Source organism: Herpailurus yagouaroundi, unplaced genomic scaffold (assembly GCF_014898765.1).
Source record: "Herpailurus yagouaroundi ecotype Mexico unplaced genomic scaffold, PumYag 183, whole genome shotgun sequence".
Lineage (NCBI taxonomy): Eukaryota > Metazoa > Chordata > Mammalia > Carnivora > Felidae > Herpailurus > Herpailurus yagouaroundi.
In genome coordinates, this window is record NW_024412414.1 from 5,213,040 (window position 1) to 5,232,869 (window position 19,830).

Here is a 19,830-nt window from a genome sequence, read left to right on the forward strand (position 1 = left end):
CAGGAAGACTTTATAGGATAAAGAATAAGTAACAAGGAAGAGAAAAAATAGAAAATAAATAAGAAAGAAGGAAGGAAGTATAGAGCCCAGAGTTGGCCGGTAGCCGGGGCACAGGGATGAAAGGGCACCTGTCTCTGGGGGTCCTAAACAGACCAGGTTTATCCACTCACTGCTGACAAAATCTAAAGGCAGAGCAATGAGTAGTAGTGAAACAAGAGAGGAATTTATTTCATTGAGGGGAAGACGGCGGACTAGCATCTCAAAGATCTCAAAGACTCTCGAAGTGCTGAAAGTATTTCCAGGTTTATATAAGGAAAATGTGGGACAAAGTTCGGTGGGTACCTAAGGCAGTAAAGGTGTGGTCAAGCATTGTCATGGGTGGGATCTGGCTGGCTCAGGGCACTCCTTATTGCTTCAGGAGGTAGTTTTGGTTCCCATAAGTGGATACTTTGTCTGCAGGGTCTTTTGCTTGAGTTGTGTAATAAGCTGGAAAGAAGAATTTAATCAATTAGAAAGTTTGAAGTCAAAATGGAGAGAGTTGAAGTCCTCTTTCAGGGTTGGCATTTGGGGATTGGCTAAATCTAATGTGTTTCTGGTCAAGCAGAGTATTTACAGGGACATGAAAGTTATCTGAGTTTCAGTTTGTTAACCTGGTACCCCAGGCAGGAATGACTGTACCTTGGGCCTAAAAATTGATTCCCCCTTCCGCTTTTTTGATCATTCCTTTGAATGGTTTGATTTAAAAAAAAAAAATCAGTATTAGTGTGACTCTTAGTTACCATGGTCTCTACAGGTCTCAGTATAATATACACAAGAGATGATGTCAGGATTGTATTCTTGGAACTGGTTTCATCCTTCTGTTCTCTGTTGTCATTCCAGTTGGAGAGAGATCATTTGGTGGATGACCAATGGCTGCACACATGCATTTAAAACTTTGAGAGAATGTAGTGTGTAGGGAGACAATAGTAATTATTACCAGCCAAACAATATTCATGATCCAAAGCAGCTAGAATATTGAGGATACTTCTTCTTTTTTTTTTAATTTTTAAATTTATTTATTTATTTTAAGAGAGACAAGGGTAGGGGCAGAGAAGAGGGAGAGAGAGAATCCCAAGCAGGCTCCACACCATCAGCATAGAACCCAATGTAAGACCCAATGCAGGGCCCGAACTCACAAACTGCAAGATCATGACCTGAGCCAAGATGAAGAGTCGGACACTTAACTGACTGAGCCACCCAGGCACCCCTGAAGATACTTCTTTTTTTTTTTAATTTTTTTTTCAACGTTTATTTATTTTTGGGACAGAGAGAGACAGAGCATGAATGGGGGAGGGGCAGAGAGAGAGGGAGACACAGAATCGGAAACAGGCTCCAGGCTCCGAGCCATCAGCCCAGAGCCTGACGCGGGGCTCGAACTCACAGACCGCGAGATCATGACCTGGCTGAAGTCAGAAGCTTATCCGACTGCGCCACCCAGGCGCCCCAATACTTCTTTAAGCCAGTTGACTTGTTTACGTATTTTGTGTATTTCACATGTCTCCACTTCCCCAGAGGTGTTTATCTAGCAACATTGTTCCGGAGAAACTGAGGCGTTGGAAATCAGGAAGAAGTTTGTCACAAGCAGAAAGAACTATATAGGATTACCAGCAGCATAGCAAATCCAACAATTGATTTACCTTCCTTTATAATGGCCTGAGATATGTGCACAGTGGCATTGTCTTTACAGGCCAAGGAGAAGGTAAAAGGTGAAGAAAAGAATCAAAATGTAGAGGCTGCTTTTAGGCAAACAGACTTGAAAAATGGAATGTAGAAATGGCCCACGGTGACCCCCTGGCTGAGTACAGACTGGCCCATCAGAGGACCCACTTCAAAAGATCCATAGACCCTAACTACGCAATGGGCTACTTACTACCAGACACAGTTAAACAAAAATGGGAAAATTCCATAGATCACCAGACCTCGTCACCTTCCTCCTTTAAAAACAATCCCCACCCACTGTCTCATTGTAGACAGTCTCTCCTCTGCTGTCCTACCTGATGCTTCCTTGTGGTGTATTCAATAAACTTTTATCTCCTTTGTTTTGCCTTGAGTTAATCCTTTCATGACCAGTACAACCAACTTCCACCTGATTGTTGCCCTACATTTGGGGGAGCCATCTGATCCAAGACAGACACCATAATAAAGACCTTTATACTGTAAGAATTAGGAAAAGAATGGTCAGAAAGGGAAGGAGGAATGGAAAGAAATGTCTTAGATCCTGATGCAGTTTTGGAGTGGTGGGGGGCCAGAGCTGACGGCCAAGAAAGAATTCTTGAGATGTCTTTGGTGCAAAAAGGTGATATTATTAAAGCGTGGGGTCAGGACCCATGGGTAGAAAGAGCCGCACTGGGGTTGTGAGAAGTGACTGATTATATATACTATGGACTTGGAGTTCCTAGAAAAATGTTATTATTCTCTGCCTGTCTCAAGTACTTGTCAATGGGCTACAGGTTATAAAGTAATTTAATTTCACCTACCATTTCCTTCTTGCCTTTGTTCCTCACATCACTATGAAGGGGAGGGTAATGTTGGGGCTCCAGGAAACTGAGTCTATGGGTTTCTGGAGGTTAGGCTATTGGTAAGATTGCCTTTTTCTCATAATATACTAAGACTGATGGAGGGTCAGGTCCTGTTTGACTGTGATCTCTTATCAGTTAATCATTTGTCTTCTCCTTCTCTTAGCATTTTTTTTTTCAACGTTTTTTATTTATTTTTGGGACAGAGAGAGACAGAGCATGAGCGGGGGAGGGGCAGAGAGAGAGGGAGACACAGAATCGGAAACAGGCTCCAGGCTCCGAGCCATCAGCCCAGAGCCTGATGTGGGGCTCGAACTCACGGACCGCGAGATCGTGACCTGGCTGAAGTCGGACGCTTAACCGACTGCGCCACCCAGGCGCCCCCCCCCCCTTCTCTTAGCTTTAGGGCAGCCAGGAGTGCCTGAGAAATGCCACACTATCCCCCCCTGGGGTGGGGGAAGGAGGTCAGCTTACCTTATGCTCCCTCATCAATCTAACTTCTTGGGAGAAAGCAGCCTACCTTGATTTCAGCTACTTCTCCTCCTAGTCAATTTGATTTTGAGGTCTTTAGCATTCACACAGGACCAAATGTCAGATGTGGCCTTCTTCAGTTGTGAAATATGCACCCAACTTTTGATACCTGTGAGAAGTAAGAGAGATGATTAGCTTTCAGAAATACCAAATAAAAGCTGTGCTGTCTAGTTACTAGTAGGTTTACAACCTATTGGAAATATGTATAAACCCCACCCACCACAATGAAGTCCCAAGCCCTTAGACACTTCACCTCCTGGTCCTTTTCCCCCTCTCTGTTTCATGGGCTTATTTTTGTTGGCTTTGCAATGGGCATCTGCGAAAGAACAAAGGGAGGAGTCTCTGCATCACCTCAGGGAATATACATTTATTCCAATCATACAGCTTTTTGCCTTACATGGGCATAGGTGACATCTGGGTAAGCTGTAAACCTCTGTAGTATCAGCCAATAATGAACCAGAGGAGGGACTTGCATACTAGGAAATAAATTGTCTGCTGTAACTTCCCCGAGTGTGCCTATCCACCAGACACCGCTCTTGCAAGAACATTGATTAAAACCTCACTTCACTGTGCTCCGAGTCTTTGCATCCCTCCTTTGATTGGGTCGATGCACTTATTTCTAACAATAATTTGGCAGTGATGTCAATGGTCAAGAATACTTGGTGGGGTCCTTTCCATGAATCTCACTTCTGCAAAAGCATTAGAGTGCAAATGACAAAAGACTTAAAAATATCCATGCTTAAAGATCTGAAGATTCTTTTTTTAAGTTTATTCATTTTTGAGAGAGACAGAGTGTGAGCAGGGGAGGGGCAGAGAAGGGAGACACAGAATCCAAAGAAGGATCCAGGCTCTGAGCTTTCAGCACAGAGCCTGACATGGGGCTTAAACTCATGAACTGTGAGATCATGACCTGAGCTGAAGTCAGACGCTTAGCCGACTGAGCCACCCAGGCGCCCCTGATCATTCTTTATTATGATGGAATCAACAAGGAAATTTGGTTATTTCTAGTGAGGGAGCCAAAGGCAAGCTGAGGGCAAAGCACAAGCTAGTAACTGTTCCCTGCTATGGGATTCGTGTGATGATCCTCAGGCATTCCTGTCTGCCCAAGAACAAAGGAAACGGAAAAACAAACAGTTAACTCATAGAGATCAGTCATGCAGGACCTGAGTCTCCATCAGTTTACATATGTCTTAGTAAATTACGAGACAAAGGCAATCTTATCAATAGCCTAACCTCCAGAAACCCATAGACTCAGCCTCCTAACATCAGCCTAACATCATCCTTCCCTCCATAGTGATGTAGGAACCAAAGGCAAGAAGAAAATGTAAATAAAATTAAATTTCTTTATAACCTGCAGCCCATTGGAAAATACTTGAGGCAGGCTGAGTGAAACACTTCTCCAGGAACTCCCTACTGTCTTAATGCTTTGCTAGAGGGAAAAACAACCTTAGCTTGACAATAGCTAGGCCTCCAGTATCTTAGGAGCCCTCTTTAGCTCCTAAAGCTCTTGCATATGGAAGTCCTTTCAAAAACTTCCCTTTTGCCTTGACCTCCCCCAAATCCATAGTATATAATCAGTCACTCCTCACAACCCCAGTGCAGTTCTTTCTGTCCATGGGTCCTGTCCCCCTGCTTTAATAAAATCATTTTTTTGCACCAAAGACATCTCAAAAATTCTTTTTTGGCCGTCAGATCCAGACCCCCACCAGCACTCCAAAACCACATCAGTTTCTATGACACAAAACATTTTAAGATGAAACTTGAAATTATAACTGGTAACATTAAACCAGGGCCTATCAGATTTTTAGGACTTTTATACAAGTTCTGGAACACTTATGTTAATAACATAACCATACAAATATAAACTAAGAAGATTAAACATCACTTCCTATTTGGCATGCTTACTTTGTTATTTAATAAATCAAATAAGCATTATTAATAAACACAATTTAATAAACCAAATAAGCATTATTAACATTTCCCTTTTTATAGGGAGAGAGAACAGATCTTTTTTGAGATGTTCCAGAGACCCTCTGAAATTCTCAAAGTTAGTTCAAGGTAAACAACAACAACAACAACTATAACAACTTCATTTAGAATTTTATTTGGGAGAGGTTTGTAAAAGATGATCTGTTTAGGGGCACCTGGGGGCTCAATCAGAGGAGTGTGCAACTCTTGATCTCAGGATCGTGAGCTTGAGCCCTATATTGGTTGTAGAGATGACTTAAATAAGTAAAGATTTTGGGGCGCCTGGGTGGCTCAGTCGGTTGAGCGACCAACTTCAGTTCAGGTCATGATCTCACGGTTTGTGGGTTCAAGCCCTGCGTTGGGCTCCGTGCTGACAGCTCAGAGTCTGGAGCCTGCTTCTGATTCTGTGCCTCCCTCTCTCTCTGCCCCTCCCCGACTCACACTCTGTCTCTCTCAAAAATAAAATAAAATGTTTTTAAAAAATTAAAAAAAAAAAGAATGGGGCTCAGGAGCCTGGGTTCAAATCCCAGCACCACCAATTCTCAGCTGTGTGACCTTGAGCAAGTCACTTGATCTCTCTGAGCTAATAAAGCACCTGCCTCATAACGTTGTTGGAAGATTTGAATGGCTTACCTATAGAGCACCTGGTACAGTGCCAGGCACACAGTAATTGCTCAGTACACGTGGGAAGAAAAAAAATCAAAGCCTTTCTAAGGGGGCAACTTTTTATTATTTTATTTTATTTTATTTTACTTTATTTTACTTTATTGTTTGTTTGCTTGTTTGTTTATTGTAGGCTCCACGCCCAACATGGGGCTTAACTCTGAGGACTCTGAGATCAAGAGTCTGCACCCTGTACCACTGAGCCAGCCAGACCCCCCAGGAAGGAGGCAACTTTTGAACTGAGACCTAAATAATGAGAAAGAATGGGCTGCATGAAGATCTGTGAAGATCCTTCTGGGTGGAGAAACAGCCAGAGAAAAGATCCTGAGGCAGGAGTGAACTTACCGTGTTTGAGAAGGAGAAGGGATGCTTTTGGGAGCTGGAGAGGCAAGGCTGAGGGTGAGAAGGGCTGATCAGTGGTAGGAGAGATGGGAACGGTCAGCTCATGAAAGGGTGGGCTTGGAGGCTTAAGCTGGGAATTCAGAATTTATTTAAAGGACAAGGAGGAGCTGCTGGAGAGGTTCCAGTGAGGGGGGGAGGGGTGGTTCGGGGGGTGACATGGACTCTACCTGTTTGGAACAATTATGGTCTGGCTTCCATGTGGAGAATGGATTTGGAGTGAGGGTGAAAGCAGAAAAACCCGCTAGAAGCTTTACCCAGAACATGTGCAGAACCTGGGACAAGAGTACCAATGGAGGACCCTGTACCATGTGTATAAATACTTAACAGTTATATCAGGTAGGGAAACTGTTTAATAAAACATGTTCTCTCCTCCTACCTTGACACTATACCTTCGTAATGTCAAAATTGAAAAATGTGTATAAAGCCAATTTATATGACTGAAAGCACAATATTGAAGATGGCTGGATTTAATTATTGTGAATTGTATAAGTGTTTTGTTCATAGAATAATAAGATGATACATAATTTATAAGTAATTCTGGGGGGCACCTGGGTGGCTCAGTCGGTTAAACGTCTGACTTTGGCTCAGGTTGTGAGCTCAGAGTTCATGAGTTCAAGCCCCATGTTGTGCTCTGTGCTGACAGCTCAGAACTTGGAGCCTGCTTTGGATTCTGTGTCTCCCTCTTTCTCTGCCCCTTCCCTGCTTGTGCTCTGTCTTTCTCTCTCTCAAAAATAAATAAACATTAAAAAACTTTTTAAATAAAAAAGATAGATAATTTTGTATCGATTCTAGTAATTTTTTTTCTTTCTGTCCATTCAGAAATATCACTAATAATTCTGTCAGGTTTTTCATGTAATGTGTCCTATTGACAGGAGCCCAATTATAGGGTTAAAGATTTATTCAAAATACATGAAATTTGAGTTATTTTCATCCAAAATATAATTTAGGCAAATGTAAAATATTATAATTAAAAATTTTAATTTTTCATGTATGCTTTCTCAAAAGTTCTTTTTCTCCTAAAATATGCAAAATTGTTAAAGTTTTAAGGCAAAATATAATTATACTAAGTGAAAGCTAAATTTTAAAATCAAGGGGCACCTGGGTGGTTCAGTTGTTTAAGCATCCACGTCTCGATTTCGGCTCCGATCATGTCATGATCTCACGCTTTCTTGAGTTCGAGTCCCGCTTTGGGCTCTGTGCTGTCAGCGCGGAGCCTGCTTGGAATTCTCTGTCTCCCTCTCTCTCTGCCCCACCCTGCTATCTCTCTCTCTCTCTCTCAAAATAAATAAGCATTAAAAAAAACTTTAATCAAAATCATTTAAAGAAATCTGAAATTACTGTTTGAAAATTTGTTAAAGTAACGTAATTTGCGACCCTGGTTGCAATACCAGGGTCCGTCTCATTGCCTGTGTGGAGAATCGGTATCACATGTCGTTCACGTTACATCTAGACAAACATGCATGTAAAATTAAGAGTAATAAAATTGTCAGTACTGCAAAATGTTTCTCAGATACCATGTGCAACTCTTGTGAATATAGAAGTAATTTCTGAGCACTTTCGGAACCAGAGAAAAGAACACAGAAAGCAGCAAGTTATGGTCGACTGTGCGGTACAGTGTTTTGCCATGCGAGAATCTATTACATTCATGCTCAGACAAGGGGAAGAATTTGACAAACTAATTGATTTGTCTTCTCTCTTATCCAAATGATTCCACCACTCAAATCCTCCCTACGATCGGAAACTGTCTGTCTTGAATGTAAGCAGTGGCACAAGCTACTGAAAACCATCTGAATGTGGTATTTTTTTTCTTTAGAGTTATGGACGAACTTGCCCTGAGTCATGAGAGTGGATGTGTAGGATTATAGGCTGAACAGTTCTAGGACTAAGCACCAGCTCGTCAATAACAGAAGGGTCTGTGTGTTCTTTACCCAAGTTTAATGTATGTTTGTGATATATATGCTCCATATATCATATCCATAAAACATGGACCAAGAGCAAGGGTCCCTCTTTCCTGGTTTTAAGGAAATACTGCTATCTAGGAGGCTTTTGTGGTCACCTGGGAGAGGGCTACGAGGAAGGAAGCCTGAAGTCTAGGACAAGGGAACAGTGCCTGGGCCACAACTTCAGATCTGGGGCATAGGAAAGACAGGGAGCAACAGTGACTGCTCCCAGAAAATCCTCAAAGACTAGCAGGTACCACAGAGGAAGGTTCCCTCAAAGGCTCTAACCTTACCATTAGGAGTTTTGCAAACCCTGAGTACAAACAGTTCAACTTAATTTGGAGATAACTGAATGCTCATGTTTTCCATGATTTTTTAATCAACTAATTGCATAAGCTTGTACAGAGTGCAACTGTGTACCAGGAATTGTGCAGGGCCTGGAAGTTAGTGGTGGGCAAGTTGGGGGAGATCCTTGAGCTTTGCTGTTCGCAACCTTGCAGGGAAGGCAGAGGGTAAGCAGTACATCAGTGACTGGAGTGCCAGTGAAGAGCAGTTTAGGTGCTGTGGGAAAGTTTGGCTCTTCTGGAATCTCATCTGCAGAAAATCTGGACCAGGAAGCTGAGTACCTCAGTGGACATCTCTCTTAGGACAGCTGCTCGAATCAAGGAGGGAATTAACTCTCCAGCCAGATTAATTTTTACCCTCAAATTAGTATTACTAAGTGGTATCCCCAGAGATAGTCTGGCAGAATTTCACTTCTGTTGCTAATCAAGGACCTGTCTGGTGGATTACTTAATAGCATGCCCGACTCTGATTGTTTCTGACTTCCAGATGAATGTCTTAGGCCCAGTTGAAGTCAAGGAAATTGCTTTCCTGATCTTCAGATCTGATCCTTAACAAATAACTGGGATGGGGAGGCAAGAGGAAGAATGGCCCAAAGAAGAGTGTACGGATGGACTTTAGAGCCAGGCAGACCTGCTCGGCTGGGTTTCCAGGCTGTGTGACTTTGAGTGAGTCAACTCCATTCTCTAGGTTTCAGTTTCCTTATCTGTAAAATGAGGGTACTGGCATTTATCTCATTGGGTCATAGAAGGGATTAAAGGTAAAAATGTTTTAAAAGCCTCAACATTTTGCTTTTTCCTTATTGCACAAATAAGTTGGGCTTTCTAAATAGATTTGGTTTCTTGCTAGAGGTTATTGCCAGGAGGTTAGTTAAAATGGTTTGGATTCCTGGGAAAGATTTTTTTTTAATTAGCCCTATTTCTTTCTCTTTATAAAAGTAATACTGAATTTGGGGTACCTGGGTGGCTCAGTTGGTTAAATGGCTGACTTCCGCTCAGGTCATGATCCCATGGTTTGTGAGGTTGAGCCCTGGGCTGTCTGCTGTCAGCAGGGAGCCTCTTCAGTCCTCTGTCCCCCTCTCTTTCTGCCCATCCCCTGTGTGCACTCTCTCTCTCTCTCAAAAATAAATATTAAAAAAAAAAAGAAAAAGTAATACTGAATTCAACCAATATGGTGAATTGAATTAGTAACAAAATATCTTTTCTCCAAGTTCACACTCACAGAAATTTTTGGATGTGTGGCCTACCAAAAAGCCATTTCCTCCTCTTACTTGTTCTTTCATCACAACTGAGCTCACCTCCCAGTACAGAGACTGGAAAATGCTCAGATTCACTCTTCCTGTCTCTCTCATGGATAGGATATAGGCAGGTTACCCATTCCTGGCCAATGGGACCTGGGGGAAAGACTGCAAAGGGACTCTGAGAAAAGTCCTCTTCCCTTATAGCAAGGGATGCATGGAAAGAAGCTCCCCTTTCCTCTTCTCTAGGCAGTGCTATGTCTGCTTCAGCCATTTTACGACCATGGTGAAGAATATTATAGATGGACAGCAGAGTGGAAAGATGGAAATTTTTGGGTCCTTGATGTCATCGTTGAGTCACAAAGTTAACCTAAGAATACTTAATCTTTGATATACATGTAAAGATGAGAAGAGGGTCAGAATTCCATTCCGCCTCCTTGGAATTAGCATCCCAAGCAAAGAAATGATTGATAGATCGATTGATTGATTGATTTAATTTTTTTAAATGTTTATTTACTTTTGAGAGACAGAGAGAGACAGAGTGTGAGCAGGGGAGGGGCAGAGAGAGAGAAAGAAAGACACAGAATCTGAAGAGGCTCCAGGCTCTGAATGGTCAGTACAGAGCCCGATGCGGGGCTCAAACTCACAAGCCCTGAGATCATGACCTGAGCCAAAGTTGGATGCTTAACTGATTGAGCCACCCAGGCGCCCCAGAAATGATTTAAAAAATTGGTCTAGGATTGATGATACCCACAGGCCCTGCAGGACAAAGTGTAACATATCTCTGTAGAACATTTCTGTAATCCCTGAATCCATAGTTTGCCTTTTCCAAATGTCATATAGTTGGAATCATACTGTATGTAGTCTTTTCAGATTGGCTTCTTTCACTCCCAGTACTGTCCATTTAGGGTTCCTCCATGTCTCTTCATGGCTTGGCAGCTCATTTCTTTTTTTAGCACTGAATAATACTCCATTGTCTGGACTTACCAATTTATATATACATTTCTCTGCTGAAGGACATTTTTGGTTGTTTCCAAGTTTGGGAAATTATGAATAAAACTGCTATAAACATCCATGTGCAGGTTTTTGTGTGGACATGTTTTCAACTCCTTTGGGTAAATACCAAAGTGTGTGATTGCTGGATTATTTATTTTTTTAAGTGTTTATTTATTTTGAGAGAGAGCATGAGCCAGGGTGGGGAGGGGCAGAGAGAGTAGAGAATCCCAAACAGGTTCTGTGCTGACAGCACAGAGCCTGATGAAATCAAGAGTCGAATGCTTAACTGACTCAGCCACCCAGGTACCCCTAGAGTATTTATGTGAGTCTGCCAAACTGTCTTCCAAAATGGCAGTACAATTTGCATTCCCACCAGCAATGAATGAGAGTTCCTGCTTTTCCACATCTTCACCAGAAACTTGATAAGGATGCATCTACATCTACATTGGACCAACAGGTCTACAGATGGCTTTGGGTAGCATGAACATTTTAATAATATTAACTCTTCCAATCCGTGAACACGAGATAGCTTTCCATTTATTTGTGTCTTCTTCTATTTTTTTTTTTTTTTTTATCAATGTCTTGTAGTTCTGGTGTATATATCTTTCACTTCCTTGGTTAAATTTCTTTTTCAGTATTTTATTGTTTTTAATGTTAAATGGAATTGCATGTTACTTTTTGAGATAGTTCATTGTTAGTGTATAGAAATGCGACTGAATTTCATATGTTGATTTTGTATCTTGAAAATTTACTGAATTTGCTTATGAGTTCTAACAGTTTTAGAGGCTCTTTGTTTGTTTGTTTGTTTGTTTTTAGTAAACTCTGTCCTGAGTGTGGGTCTCCAACTCATGGCCTTGAGACCAAGAGTTGCATGCTCTGCAGACTGACCCAGACAGGTGCCTCAGTTTTTGGAGTCTTTGGTATTTTTTTAAGTTTATTTATTTAGGATTTTTATATATAGAAGATCATGACATCAGCAAACAGATAATTTTACTACTTTCTTTCTGATTTGGATGCCCTTTGCTTTTTGTTGTTGTTGTTGTTGTTAAAGTAGGCTTCACGCCCAGTGTGGAGCCCAATGCAAGACTTGAATTCATGACCCAAGATCAATACCTGAGCTGAGATCAGGAGTCAGATGCTTAACTGACTGAGCCACCCAGACGCCCCTGATTTGGATGCCTTTTACTTACTTTTCTTGCCTAATTGCTCTGACTAGGCCTGCCGGTAGTATGGTGAATAGGAGTATTGAGAGTGGGGACAACTGTCTTGTTCTTGATCTTGTAGGGAAAGCTTTCAGCCTTTATACCACTGAGTATAATGTTAGCTGTGGGTTAGTCATATATGGACTTTATTATGTTGAGATATCTTCCTCCTATACCCAATTTGTTGAGAGGTTTTATCATGAACAGATGTTGAATTTGTCAAATGCTTTTTCTGCATCTATTGAGATGATTGTATGATTTTTATCTTTCATTCTATTAATGTGGTGTGTCATATTTATTGATTTGCATATGTAGAGTTATCCTTTCATCCCACGGATAAACCCCATGTGATGGTTGTGCATGATCCTTTTAATTGTGTTGTTGAATTCAGTTTGCTGATATTTTGTGGATGATTTTTGCATCTATATTCACCAGGGATATTAACCTATGGTTTACTTTTCAAGTATTATCCTAGCTGGCTTTGATATCAGGGTAATGCTGGTCTCATAAAATAAGTTTGGTAGCGTTCCCTACTCTTCAGCTTCTTAGATGAATTTAAGAAGGATTGACACTAATTCTTCTTTAAATGTTTGGTAGAATTTAACCACGCAGCCATCTGGTCCTGGACTTTTCTTTATTGGGACATTCTTAATTACTGGTTCAACATCCTTACTCATTATTGGTCTCTTCAGACTTTCTATTTCTTCATGAGTCAGTCTTGGCAGGTTGTATGTTTCTATGAATTTATCCATTTTTTTAGACTGTACAATTTGTTGGCACTAAATTGTTTAATCTCTTATGATCCTTTGTATTTCTGTGGTATTAGTTATAATGTCTCCTCTTTCATTTCTAGTTTTATTTATTTGAGTCCTCTCTTTTTTTCTTGGTAAGTCTAGCTAAAGGTTTTTCAAATACATTTAACTTTAAAAAAAAAAAACTTTTAGCTTTGTTGATATTTTCTGTTGCTTTTTAATTCTCTGCTTCATTTATTTCTGCTCTGATCTTTGTTATCCCCTTTCTTCTATCAGCTTTGGGCTTACTTTGTTCTTGTTTTCCTAGTTCCTTGAGGTGTAAAGTTAGGTTGCTTATTTGAGATCTGTCTTTATTTTAATTTTTTATTTTTTTTTAACGTTTACTTATGTTTGAGAAAGAGAGAGAGTGAGCTCATGTGCTGGGGAGGGGCAGAGAGGGAGGAAGACAGAGGATATGAAGCAGGCTCAGGGCTGACAGCAGATGCAGTGCTCGAACTCACAAACCGTGAGATCATGACCTGAGCCGAAGTCGGACGTTTAACCAACTGAGCCACCGAGGTGTCCCGTCTTTATTTTTAATGCAGGTATTTATCACTACAATCTCCCCCTTAGGATGCTTTTGCTGTATCCCATAAGTCTTGGTATGTTATACTTCCATATTCACATGTTCAAAAAAATTTTTTTTTGTCTCCCTTCCGATTTCATCTTTGACCCACTGGTTGTTGAAATCGCAGCAAAACAACAGAAAAAGCTACTAGAACCAATAAGCCATTCAGGAGGTCATTACATACCTGGTTGCATAAAAAAATCAATTGTGGGGCGCCTGGGTAGCTCAGTCGGTTAAGCGTCCGACTTCGGCTCAGGTCATGATCTCGCGGTTTGTGGGTTCGAGCCCCGCGTCCGGCTCTGTGCTGACCGCTCAGAACCTGGAGCCTGTTTCGGATTCTGTGTCTCCCTCTCTCTCTGACCCTCCCCCGTTCATGCTCTGTCTCTCTCTGTCTCAAAAATAAATAAACACTTAAAAAAAATTTAAAAAAAATCAATTGTATTTCTATATAGTAGCAATGAGCAATCAGAAATGGAAGTGTAAAAAACAGTACCATTTATAATAACACCCAAAGAAGCATGAAATGGATATAAATATAACAAAAGCAGTATAAAATTTGTATGCTAAACACTACAAAACCGCTGATGAAAGAAACGAAAGAAAACTGAGGCAAATGGTAAGATATGCCTTGTTTCCTGATTAGAGGACTCAATATCATTAAGATGTCAATTCTTCCTAAATAGATTTATGGATTCAATACAAGCCATTTTATTTATTTATTTTTCAATATATGAAGTTTATTGTCAAATTGGTTTCCATACAACACCCAGTGCTCATCCCAAAAGGTGCCCTCCTCAATATCCATCACCCACCCTCCCCTCCCTCCCACCCACCATCAACCCTCAGTTTGTTCTCAGTTTTTAAGAGTCTCTTATGCTTTGGCTCTCTTCCACTCTAACCTCTTTTTTTTTTTTTTCCTTCCCCTCCCCCATGGGTTTCTGTTAAGTTTCTCAGGATCCACATAAGAGTGAAACCATATGGTATCTGTCTTTTTCTCTGTATGGTTTATTTCACTTCGCATAACACTCTCCAGTTCCATCCACGTTGCTACAAAGGGCCATATTTCATTCTTTCTCATTGCCACGTAGTACTCCATTGTGTATATAAACCACAATTTTTTTTATCCATTCATCAGTTGATGGACATTTAGGCTCTTTCCATAATTTGGCTATTGTTGAGAGTGCTGCTATAAACATTGGGGTACAAGTGCCCCTATGCATCAGTACTCCTGTATCCCTTGGGTAAATTCCTAGCAGTGCTATTGCTGGGTCATAGGGTAGGTCTATTTTTAATTTTTTGAGGAACCTCCACACTGTTTTGCAGAGTGGCTGCACCAATTTGCATTCCCAGCAACAGTGCAAGAGGGTTCCCGTTTATCCACATCCTCGCCAGCATCTATAATCTCCTGATTTGTTCATTTTGGCCACTATGACTGGCGTGAGGTGATATCTGGGTGTGGTTTTGATCTGTATTTCCCTGATGAAGAGCGACGTTGAGCATCTTTTCATGTGCCTGTTGGCCTTCCGGATGTCTTCTTTAGAGAAGTGTCTATTCATGTTTTCTGCCCATTTCTTCACTGGGTTATTTGCTTTTTGGGTGTGGAGTTTGGTGAGCTCTTTATAGATTTTGGATACTAGCCCTTTGTCCAATATGTCATTTGCAAATATCTTTTCCCATTCTGTTGGTTGCCTTTTAGTTTTGTTGGTTGTTTCCCTTGCTGTGCAGAAGCTTTTTATCTTCATAAGGTCCCAGTAGTTCATTTTTGCTTTTAATTCCCTTGCCTTTGGGGATGTGTCAAGTAAGAAATTGTTGTGGCTGAGGTCAGAGAGGTCTTTTCCTGCTTTCTCCTCTAGGTTTTGATGGTTTCCTGTCTCACATTCAAGTCCTTTATCCATTTTGAGTTTATTTTTGTGAATGGTGTGAGAAAGTGGTCTAGTTTCAATCTTCTGCATCTTGCTGTCCAGTTCTCCCAGCACCATTTGTTAAAGAGACTGTCTTTTTTCCATTGGATATTCTTTCCTGCTTTGTCAAAGATTAGTTGGCTATACATTTGTGGGTCCATTTCTGGGTTCTCTATTCTGTTTCATTGATCTGAATGTCTGTTCTTGTGCCAGTACCATACTGTCTTGATGATTACAGCATTGTGATACAGCTTGAAGCACGGGATTGTGATTCCTCCAGGTTTGGTTTTCTTTTTCAGGATTGCTTTGGCTCTTTGGGGTATTTTCTGGTTCCATACAAATTTTAGGATTGTTTGTTCTAGCTTTGTGAAGAATGCTGGTGTTATTTTGATAAGGATTGCATTGAATATGTAGATTTCTTGGGAAGTACTGACATTTTAACAATATTTGTTCTTCCAATCCATGAGCTAATTTCTCCACATTCTTACCAACACTTGTTATTATCTGTCTTTTTAATTTTAGTCACCCTAGTGAGTGTGAGGAGGTATCTCAATGTGGTTCCATTTATTTCTGACAAAAGTGCAAAGATTATTCAGAGGAGAAAAGATGGTCTTTTCAACAAATACTGCCAGGACAATTGAATATCCATATGCAAAAGATGAACCTCAATCCTAACCTCTCATCATAAACAAAAATTAACTCAAATGGGATTATAGACTTACATTAAATGCTAAGACTGTAAAAATTCCGGGAGGAAACAAAGGAATATTTTTGTTACCTAGATCAGGAAAAAATTTCCTACATATTATATAAAAATATAATCCATAAAATTAAAAAAAAGATAAATTAGCCTTCTTCAAAATTAAGACCATTTGGGGCGCCTGGGTGGCTCAGTCAGTTAAGTGTCCATCTCTTGATATTGGCTCAGGTCATGATCCAAGGGTCGTGGGATTGAGGCTCACATTGGACTTTGTGCTGAGCATGGAGCCTGACTGAGATTCATTTTCTCTGTCTCTCTCTATCTCTCCCCCTTTGCCCCTGGTCCCTGCTCTCTATCTCAAAAAATAAAATGAAATAAAATAAAATTTAAAGTTAAAAAACATATTTAAAAAAAGAACCTTTGCTCTTCAAAAGATATTGTTAAAAGAATAAAAGATGAGCCACAAATTAGAAGGAAATATTTTCAAAACACATATCTAATAAAGGACTTGTATCCACAATATACAAGGAACTCTCAAAGTTTTATAATGAGATAGCCAATAGCTCAATAGAAAATAGGAAAAAATTTGAACACTTTACCAATGAAGAAAATAAGTACATGAAAAGATGTTCAACATCATAGTTATTAGGGAAATGTAAATTAAAACCATAATGAAATACCCACTCAAATGGCTCAAATTAAGCAAAAAATACCAAGTCCTAGTGAAGATATGGAGCAACTGGATCACTTATACCTTACCAGTGTGAATGCAATATGGTACACTCTGGAAAACTGGCAGTTTCTTATAAAGTTGAATATATAGTTACTATATGACTCCACAATATCACTTCTAGGTATTTTACCCTAGAGAAATGACAACTTACATTCATAGAAAAATCTGTACACCTATGTTTATAATAGCCTTATTTATAATTGTCAAAATGTGGAAACAATCCAGATGGTCCTCAACTGGGTAAATAAATAAATTATGGTTCATCTCTGCAGTGGATCACTACTCAACAATTAAAAGGAACCAATTACTGATACACCCAACAGCATGTTTGAATGGCAAACTGCATTATGCCATGTTAAAGAAGTCATATGCAAAAGGGTATGATTCTGTTTATGTGACATTGTTGAAAAGGCAAAACCAATGGGGATAGAAAATAAACAACTGATTGCCCAAGATTTAGTGTGTGGCGAGGAGCCAATATCAAAGGAACAGTAAGAGATTTTGGGTGATGATGGAACCATTCTGTATTTTTTTAAGTTATTTATTTTGATAGAGATAGAGTGGGGGAGGGGCAGAGAGATGGGGAGAGAGAGAGAATCCCAAACAGGCTCTGTGCTGTTAGCACAGAGTCTGACCCTGGGCTTGATCTCATGAATCATGAGATCATGACCTGAACTGAGGTGAAGAGGCAGATGCTCCATCAACTGGGACACCCAGGCACACTAGAACTGTTCTGTATTTTAATCGTGGCAGAGTTGCAAACCTGTATGTGTTTGTTAAAACTGAAAAGAGTGAATTTTATTGTATATAAATTATACCTCAGTAAATATTTTAAAAATAACACTTTGGGGGTCTTTAGCTAGATGATGGAACTAAAAATACACAGACAGTGAGGCACCTACCTGAGTGGCTCAGTTGGTTAAGCATCTGACCCTAGATTTCAGCTCAAGTCATGATTTCACAGTCATGGGATCGAGCCCCTCAGTCAGCTACTCCCTACCCTGCACTGGGCATACAGCCTGCTTATGATTCTCTCTCCCTCTCCCTCTGTCCCTCCCCCCCACCTCTTTCTCAAAAATTTTAATAAAAATAATAGGGGTGCCTGGGTGGCTCAGTCGGTTGAGTGTCAGACTTTAGCTCAAGTTATAATCTTATGGTTCATGAGTTCAAGCCCCACGTCGGGGTCTGTGCTGACAACTATGAGCCTGCTTTGGATCCTGTGTCTCCCTCTCTCTCTGCCCCTCGCTGGCTTGCACTTGTCTCTCTTTCAAAATAAATAAACATTAAAAATTTTTTTAATAAAAATAATAATAAATAAAAATGCATGGACAGTGATAACAATGAAGATGGAAGAATATGACTCTAAGTTAAAATATATAATATACATTTATGCCTAGAAGATTATAGAGATCTTGATTTACTTTAGATATGATGTCATGTGTGCATATTTTAAAATGTAGCAATGACCAATAGAGTGTAGAAAGAAAATACAGGCATCTCTTGCCTTACATCAGCAATCTATGTTAGAATAACATGTTTGGGGGCATTTGGCTGGCTCAGTGAGAAGAGAATGCTACTCTTGATCTCAGGGTTGTGAGTTCAAGCCCTGTGTTGGGTATAGTGATAACTTAAAAATAAAATCTCTAATTTTTTTTAAAGTAGGCTTCATGCCCAGCATAGAGCCCAAGGTGGGGTTTGAACTCAAGACCCTGAGATTAAGCCCTGAGCTGAGATCAAGAGTCAGATGCTTAACTAACTGAGCCACCCAGACATCCCCATCATGTTAAGATTTAATATGATTAAAACCATTGCTTCCATGTATTGCTGGCATAAGGACAGACATAAAGACCGATAGAATAGAGAGCCCAGTAATAAACCCTCACACATATGGCCAATTGATTTTCAACAAGGAAGCCAAAACCATTCAATGGGAAGAGGATAATCATTTCAATAAATGGTACTGGGATAAGTGGATAGTCATGTGCAAAACAATGAAATTGGATCATTACCTCATACTATAAACAAAAAATTAGCTCAAATGGATCAATGACATAAATGTAAGAGCTAAAACTATACACCTATTAGAAGAAAACACAGGGAAAATTTTTATGACAGTAGATTTGGCAATGGTTTCTTGGATATGACACCAAAAGCACAGGCAACAAAAGAAAAAATTGATAAATTGGACTTCATCAAAATTTGAAACATTTGTGTATCAAAAGACACTGTCAAGAGAGTAAAGGGAATGGGAGAAAATATTTGCAAATCATATATCTGATAAGGGGTTAATATTCTGAAAATATAAAGAACTCTTACAACTCAACAACAAACAACCCCCCCAAAAAAGTGAGAAAAAAATGTGAAGACATTTCTCTAAAGATAATTGAACAGGGAGGGGCCAAGATGGCGGAACAGCATGCACGTTTTTTTTTGCATCTCTCATCCTTGAAATACGACCAGATCAACAGTAAACCATCCTGCACACCTAGAAAACGGAATCCGGAGGCAAAGACGTGTGCGCAATTGCACGTCAGGGAGAGCACAGAGTTCTGATACTAGAAACTGGGTAGCTGGGTGATGCCATTTTCACCCCTCCCATGTATACACATACACAATTACAAGGGCCACAACAATCCATGCCAGTGAGCTAAGTAGTGCAATCTAGTGGAGAATGGAGCTGTTACACTAAGCCCCGCCCAACTGGGCCAACCTCGCTTTTCAGGAACACCACAAATCTCTCTGCCTGCTTAGTTTACGGACTATAAAGTGCTTCATAGTTCAACTTCTAGGGTAAACTGATGTAATTTCAATTGTACTTCAATCTGTTTGCTGGTCCATCTATTCAATTTTTTTCTTTTCTTATTCTTGAACACAGAAAGCAAAAAAAATATTTTTATTTTCCATTTCTATTAAAATTATTTTTCTTTAAATTTTTCTACTATATTTTTTACTTTTTTGTAACTTTTTCAAATTCAATTTTTTTACTTCCATAATTACATTTTATTCTTTTTCATTGTATTAATGTTTTCAAATTTTCAAACATTTTCCTTTTTTTTCTTTTCTTATCTTTCCCTTTTATCCCTAATCTATCAAGCTCCTTTCAACAACAAGGCCAGAGCACACCTAGCATCTAGCATCCTTTTACTTGATTTTTTTGTGTTGTTTTTAATTTTTTAATTTTAATTTTTTTTTACCTTATCGGTTTCTTTTCTTCCTTCAAAATGACGAAACAAAGGAATTGACCCCAAAAGAAATAGCAGGAAGAAACAACAGCCAGGGACTTAATCAACACAGATACAAG

The 19,830-nt window shown here is 39.9% G+C and overlaps 1 long non-coding RNA gene across 1 annotated transcript in view; it reads right to left on the reverse strand.

Moving 5' to 3' along the window:
• Positions 1-243: 243 nt before the first annotated feature.
• Positions 244-19,830, reverse strand: part of LOC121041298 (uncharacterized) — a 39,400-nt gene continuing 19,813 nt past the window's right edge. Inside the window, exons 2-3 of the long non-coding RNA XR_005795655.1 lie at positions 3,030-3,195; positions 244-486 (exon numbers count right to left, since the gene is read on the reverse strand). This is a non-coding gene — a long non-coding RNA (uncharacterized LOC121041298). The remainder of the gene's footprint in view (positions 487-3,029; positions 3,196-19,830) is intronic.